The following is an 8,031-nucleotide window of genomic DNA, read 5'->3' on the forward strand; positions in this document are numbered from 1 at the left end:
TCTGCCTCAGTGGTGTTTCATTTCTGTTCAGTGAAAACGCTCTGCCTCTCCTCCGAAAAGCAATTATGCAAAACTGGCAGTAGCCCTTTCCAAAGATCATCTGTCTGTGTGTACTTAGACTGATTTATCTACATTTCCTAGTGGTTAGAATCCACTTTATTGCTGCTTACTTCTGTGAGCCCTGCAAGTACAGCTCTGCCACAGACAGCTAATATTATGTCTTCTTGTCTGATACAGGCAGAACTGTTCACTATCCATAGTCATAGAAGTCATAGAATCAACCAGGCTGGAAGAGACCTCCAAGATCATTCAGTCCAACCTAGCACCCAGCCCTAACCAGTCAACTAGACCATGGCACTAAGTGCCTCAGTCAGGCTTCTCTTGAACATCTCCAGGGACAGTGACTCCACCACCTTCCTGGGCAGCCCATTCCAATGCCAGTCACTCTCTGTCAAGAACTTCCTCCTAACATCCAGCCTGTACTTCTCCCAGCACAACTTGAGACTGTGTCCCCTCATTCTGTTGCTGGTTGCCTGGGAGAACAGACCAATCCCCACCTGCCTACAACCTCCCTTCAGGTAGCTGTAGACAGCAACGAGGTCATCCCTGAGCCTCCTCTTCAGGGTCACCTGTGCAGATCTGTGCTAGTTTGAGCCTAGCTATGAAATTTTAGAGAGGAATTAGATTATAGGCTGTGAAAAGGAAACAGTGGTGATGTCTACTTCACCCAAACCATCACAAAAACAAAAGAAATTCAGTAGGAATGTGACTGTTAACAAAAGGAGAAATAGGGCATGTTACTTAAAAAAAAACACAACAAACAAACAATTACAACTTATAACATATATAGAATTTGTGGAAACAAAGTTGGCAGCATCAGCATATCTGCACAATGTTTTTACACTTTGTGGCAGATTGCAATTTATGTTCCAAACCTCTGAAGAGAAGAGCAGTTTTGTGAGAGCTGCAAGAAAAGTATGTAAATCAGTCAAATCATGCATACTTACAGTATCAGTCACCATGAATTATTTTGTTTAATGTAGCAAGCTGTCAACAATGCTTTAGAGAATTGGAGGGTCAGCTTTTCATAATAAAGCATTTAGAAAAATCATAGAATAGAACAGAATCATAGAATCAGTCAGGGTTGGAAGAGACCACAAAGATCATCTGGTTCCAACTCCCCTCCCATGGGCAGAGATACCCTACCCGAGGCCAGGCTGGTCACAGCCTCATCCAGCCTGGCCTTAAACACCTCCAGGCATGGGGCCTTGACCACCTCCTTGGGCAACCCATTCCAGGCTCTCACCACTCTCATGCTGAAGAACTTCCTCCTCAAATCCAACCTAATTCTATTTGGGGAAAAAAAACCACTATCTAGTTAGTCAGTATTTCAAAGAACCTAGGTGTTTCTCCTCTATTCTAAACTACACCTAATGAGATCAGTGGTTTTATTTCCTGTATCTATATATTAAATGTTTCAGTCTCTCCTCATCCTCTTATTTGAGCCTGGCCAAACTAGTTTCCTTTTAAGAACTTTAGTGATGACAAATGACAAAACTCATTTATCCATACATGTTCACATCATTTCAGAAACCAAAGGAGTCTGAAACAGTTGGCTGCTTCTAAATGTCTGGATTTGTCACCACAAAGTCTTTTCCATATTATACTACTAAGGGTTAGTACTTACTAAGGTCCAGCTGAGACAGCAGAACTCTGCTCACCTCAGTAGCTGAACAGTAGCTCTGTTTCACAATGAAAAAGGAAGAGCAGAGGCAAAGAAAACATACACAGCCCACAGACAGGATTCTCAATGACCCTTTACAGTTGCTTGTGCCTCTTACTTGGCTTTGGGGAAAAGGTTTCTTTCTTCTCATTCTGCAAATATAAAGAACCAGTTTACAGCGTTCTTAGCCTTTTCAAGCATCTTTCTCAACTGCAATTCAGTTCCTCAATGGACACATTCAGACAAGTCTAACATGGTGCCAAGGCAGTTAGACATCTAACACATGATCTAGAACCAGAACATGATGGCAGCCCAGGCTGCTTACATAACACTTTCTAGACCTCTGAGTCGCTATGCAGTCAACAGAAAGAGGAAGGATCTGTGCACTTCGACCAAATTGTGCCTAGCATTCTATTTAAAAGGAGGAGGAAAAGGAGTTACATTAAAATTGTTACACTTTTCTGACAAAAAGGGTTCTCTGTCCTTAGAAGGAAGAGCACTGATCCACAAGATTTTACAAAAGATTCAAGTATTTTCAAACTATGAAGTGGATTTGCCCTACATGCATTAAATAGGAATGCAGAATGCATAATGTATGTCATTATATGTTTCTATATTATTTACTTGGCAGCCTACACTGAACACACTTGCTGCAAAATTGTCATACTCAGCAGTCCTTGCCAAAGCCATGTGTGCATGCTGGTAAGTGCAATGGATTGACCTTGGCTGTCTGACAAACTCCCCCACTCAGCCTAACACTCACTCCTCAATAGGACAGAGGTATAAAATAAAACAAAAAGGCTTAGGGGTCAAGATAAAGACAAGGAGGCCATTTACCAATTGCTGTCATAGAATCATAGAATGTCAGGGGCTGGAAGTGACCTCAAAACATCATCCGGCCTGGAACACAAACCCTATGAGGAGAGGCTGAGGGAGCTGGGGTTGTTGAGCCTGGAGAAGAAGAGGCTCAGGGGTGATCTCATTGCTGCCTACAACTACATCAAGGGAGGTTGTAGCCAGGTGAGGTTGGTCTCTTCTGCTATGCAAGCAGCAACAGAACAATGGGACACAGTCTCAAGTTGTGTCAAGGGAGGTCTAGGCTGGATGTTAGGAAGAAGTTCTTCACAGGGAGAGTGATTTGCCTCTGGAATGGGCTGCCCAGGGAGGTGGTGGAGTCACCATCCCTGGAAGTGTTCAAGAAAAGCCTGGCTGAGGCACTTAGTGCCATGGTCTACTTGATTGTCTAGGGCTGGGTGCTAGGTTGGACTGGATGATCTTGGAGGTCTCTTACAACCTGGTTGTTTCTATGATTCTATAATTCTATGAAATATCTCCATAAAAAGACATAGTCACGAAATATCTGTGAGTCTTTTTTGTTGTTTTTCCAACCTGTTTGATTCTATGATCTCCACTATATTCTGCAGGATAGCATAGAATAATCACAGAATCATAGAATCAACCAGGTTGGAAGAGACCTCCAAGATCTAGCACAGATCACAGAGGAACACAATCTAGCACAGATCCAGACTGGCTTTGAAAGTCTCCAGAGGAGACCCCATGACCTCTCTGGGGAGCCTGTTCCAGTGCTCTGTGACCCTTACAGCAAAGAAGTTCCCCCTTGTGTTGAGGCAGAACCTCCTTTGCTGCAACTTACACCCATAATGTTAACTTCTAGATAAAAAGAGCGGAGGAACAAAAAAACCTAAAAGCTTCCATTAGATTTTGCAACACAGACTTTCACTCAGCAAAATTCTGAAACCATCTGTGGTTTCACAGGAAATGACAAAAGACAGATTCCCCAAAAACATTCTTTTTGTACCTCCACTTGATGTTAAATTTGCAAATGGAATATGGGAAAATATCAGGTCATGTGCATGCTTAAAGTAAAAGCTGGCAGTGATGGAAAAATTCACTGTTGAATAAACCTGAGCTCAGATGCAAATGTTTCCATTACCATAAAAATGGCCAAACAAGTAATAGCTAGCAGTGGTACTTTTCTTAGTGTCACGTTTGCACCCTGCATAGATAGAAACTGCTTCTTACCTGCTCAGATCGTTCTGGCTCATTGATATGAGCCTGTACCATGGCACCATTAACGAGTGAATGGATGTTTAGAAGCACACGCTCAATGTCATGCATTCCACTCATGGCACTTGAGAGCTCCTCCAGAGACTGAGTATCTCTCTGCCAATGAAGATCAACTTCTGCCATGTTAGCTAAGCAGCCTCGGATGACATTGAGGCCATACAAGGCTTACTTGAAGTCAGCCCTTGCCAGTGGGGGCAGTACTGCATCCTCAGTAAAGCTCTGCTACAGTCTTTAGAGAAATGCAGATAATCTGTTGTATTGATCACTTCAATTCCCAAATTCAGAGGCACTCTGCATATTCCAGTGAAACGTCAGTCAGACCAGGCTTTATCGAGTGGTTGTGGACTACTGGGAAAAGGGAGTTCAAAAATCTGTTGACAAATGCCTCTGTACTAACTTCTGTGCTAAATATGAAGAGTCCAACATCAGTGAAAAACTCCCCAACACGGAGAGTAGCTTCAGTATCCATGTTTCTATATGCATTGCAGAAAAATGTGCTTGTGTAACTCTCAGCCAGTCTGATAAGCATTTCAAAGGTTTCTGTAATTACAAAACAAAAATCAGAAAATAAGGTTTAAAAAATAAGAAATTAGAGTAAGAACATAAAACAATTACATCTGGATCATCTTAATAATTATACCAAATACATTTCTGTGGGAATGCAATGGGAGAAGCAATAACAACAAGCAGACTGAGCATTTTGACTTTGGTTCCCATGGGAGAAGAGAGACAGTGGACACCTGGCTAATGAGCAAAACAAGGTGTGATGTATGTAAAAGACCCGGTTGTGCTTGCCTAGATTATGCTAAGGTGTAGGTGTGTGCTCAAGACTATACAAATGGAGTCAGAACAAACAATAAAGGTCTCAGGTGGGATTCACACTGAATTGTGTGGAATCTGTGCAGTATCCCCCGCTAAGTGGTAGTGACCTACACTGCATTCCTGAAGGAAGCATACACAGCTAACACATTTCTGCACTAGAATTCATGAAACGAGAAGCTTCTCACAAACTGAGATGACTGTCTTCTGTACATAGGCAAACATCTTACAAGTAATGTTACAAAACATTTAATAATCCATATGTTTTCTTGGCAGGATATATTAAACATAGCCTAAGAAAAGGAAGGAGACTGATTGTTAGCGCAGTTACAAAATACAACAAAGCCCTACTGCATCTGTGTACATACATCCATCATCTCTCTCATCTCATGACTCATTCTGCAAGTTGCAGTTAAATGCCTTCAGTCACTTAATTTGAAATAATTTCTGCTACCATCCTAAATGGATGGCCCAAAGTGACAGTGAGCTATGGAAACAACTCTTTCATTCTATTAAAACCTAACTTGTAAATATTTTTTGTCTTGTGTTCCAAAGATGTACCAAACACACATGAGAAAATGCTTCTAAGCACTCCTGTTTAGCAATTGTTATGGCCAAGCAAAGTCTTGGAATGTGCAAATCACTGTCCTTGGGCACTGTGATGGGTACACCTTCTTTACTGCTCAAGGTCTGCAAAACTGGTAAAGCCTGAATGGATTGCCTGGCTGGAGGGCCGGACCCAGAGAGTGGTGGTGAATGGTGCCACATCCAGCTGGCGGCCAGTCACTAGTGGTGTCCCTCAGGGATCTGTGCTGGGCCCCATCCTCTTTAACATCTGCATAGAAGATCTGGATGAGGGCATGGAGTCAGTCATCAGCAAGTTTGCAGATGGCACTAAGCTGGGGGCAGATGTGGCTGGGTTGGAGGGCAGAAGGGCTCTGCAGCGGGACCTTGACCGCCTGGACAGATGGGCAGAGTCCAATGGGATGGGGTTCAATAGCTCCAAGTGCAGGGTGCTGCACTTTGGCTACAACAACCCCATGCAGAGATACAGGCTGGGGTCGGAGTGGCTGGAGAGCAGCCAGACAGAGAGGGATCTGGGGGTGCTGATTGATACCCGCCTGAACATGAGCCAGCAGTGTGCCCAGGTGGCCAAGAGAGCCAGTGGCATCCTGGCCTGCATCAGGAATGGTGTGGTCAGCAGGAGCAGGGAGGTCATTCTGCCCCTGTACTCTGCACTGGTTAGACCACACCTTGAGTATTGTGTTCAGTTCTGGGCTCCCCAGTTTAAAAGGGACGCTGAGATGCTTGAGTGTGTCCAGAGAAGGGCGACGAGGCTGGGGAGAGGCCTTGAGCACAGCCCTACGAGGAGAGGCTGAGGGAGCTGGGATTGGTTAGCCTGGAGAAGAGGAGGCTCAGGGGAGACCTTATTGCTGTCTGCAACTACCTGAGGGGTGGTTGTGGCCAGGAGGAGGTTGCTCTCTTCTCTCAGGTGGCCAGCTCCAGAACAAGAGGACACAGCCTCAGGCTGCGCCAGGGGAGATTTAGGCTCGAGGTGAGGAGAAAGTTCTTCCCTGAGAGAGTCATTGGGCACTGGAATGGGCTGCCTGGGGAGGTGGTGGAGTCGCCGTCTCTGGGGCACTTCAAGGCAAGGTTGGACATGGCACTTGGTGCCATGGTCTGGCCTTGAGCTCTGTGGTAAAGGGTTGGACTTGATGATCTGTGAGGTCTCTTCCAACCCTAATGATACTGTGATACCATTTCATGTGTTAGGTGACAATCCTTAAGCATTCTGACTAGTTTTTACTAAACCAGTTAAAGTATACTGGAGAAGTATTCTCTCCCGACTTGATCTATGATTTACAGGTAAAGAAAAATGCTGATTTTAAAAACAGAAAAAAGAATGTTTCTACTTAAGAATTTTCTCTGTCTGAGAAGCTGCACATCATAGCAGGCAAAGAGATAATAAATGGATCAAAAGGAAACTTACATTAGAAGTGAGAATAAAGATACATAAACATATTCAGGTCTTGGTGGTGGTGGTCCCTTGCAGCAAAGTGCTGCAAACATATATTACAAGTTCTAACTCCTTTTATCTACCAGATTATATGACTCAACAACTTATTCATTCAAGTTTTAATGTATTTATCTTCTCACATTTATTTTTGTAAAGAGATTCTACAGAAGTCCTCACTATCAGTACACAATCCTCACTATCAGTACAGGCTGATGGATGAGACCAGCCCCATGGAAAGGGACTTGGGGGTGCTGGTGGACAAGAAGCTGCACACAAGCAGACAGTGCACTCTTGCAACCCAGAAGGCAAATAATATCCTGGGCTGCATCAAAAGAAGTGTGGCCAGCAGATCCAGACAGGTGATTCTGTCACTTCACTCTGGTGAGACCTCATCTGGAGTGCTGCATCCAGTTCTGGAGCCCTCATTATAGGAAGGATATAGACCTGATGGAGTGGGTAAAGAGGAGGGCCATGAAAAACGATCAGGGGATTGGAACACCTCTGTTATGAGGACAGGCTGAGGGAGCTGGGGTTGTTCAGTCTGGAGAGGAGTAGGCTCTGGGGAAAGCCTTCCAGTATCTGAAGGGGGCCTACAGGAAGGATGGAGAGAAGTATCACAGTATCACAGTAATTTATAAAGGCCTGCAGTGACAAGCAATGGGTTCAAGCTTGAGAAGGGCAGATTTAGACTGGATGTTAGGAACAGGTTCTTCACTATGAGGGTGGTGGAGCACTGGAATGGGTTGTCCAGGGAGGTGATTGAGGCCTCGTCCCAGGAGACATTTAAGATGAGGCTTGAAGCGGCCCTGGGTGATCTGGTCTAGTGGGGATGTTCCTGCTGACTGCAGGGGAGCTGGAGTAGATGACCTCTGGAGGTCCCTACTGGCACAGACCACTCTAGAATTCTATGATTCTATGATTAAAAAAGCGAGGAAAAGCAGGAAGCACAGTTAATGCTGTTCAAACAGAGGTGCTAAAAATAGGCAGAATCAAACAGGCAATTACTGAAGTGGTCTTAAGTATGATGTTATATCACTGACTGAAAGGAACAGTAAAAAAATCAGAATAATACTGATGTAATAACCAAGACTGGGTCCCATCTATTTAATCCATATCTGTGCCTAAGAATAAATCTCTTAGATTGCAATAAAAAGCTTATTCAGGACAGTTGAATTCTCACTGACTTCAATGGGTTTGAAACTGTAACACTTTGTGATAAGATCATAGAGAACATATAAAAAACTAATCCGCTCACACTTCCTATGCTCTCTTTGTTCTTTTCAAAGAGATAAATTTGAGTAATAGATGATTTTTTTTTTTCCAATGAGATATACTTGAGAACTGGACACCTGGTTGATTCTATGATTCTGTATACAGAAATATA

The sequence above is a fragment of the Pogoniulus pusillus genome, chromosome 5, assembly GCF_015220805.1.
Source record: "Pogoniulus pusillus isolate bPogPus1 chromosome 5, bPogPus1.pri, whole genome shotgun sequence".
Taxonomy (NCBI): domain Eukaryota; kingdom Metazoa; phylum Chordata; class Aves; order Piciformes; family Lybiidae; genus Pogoniulus; species Pogoniulus pusillus.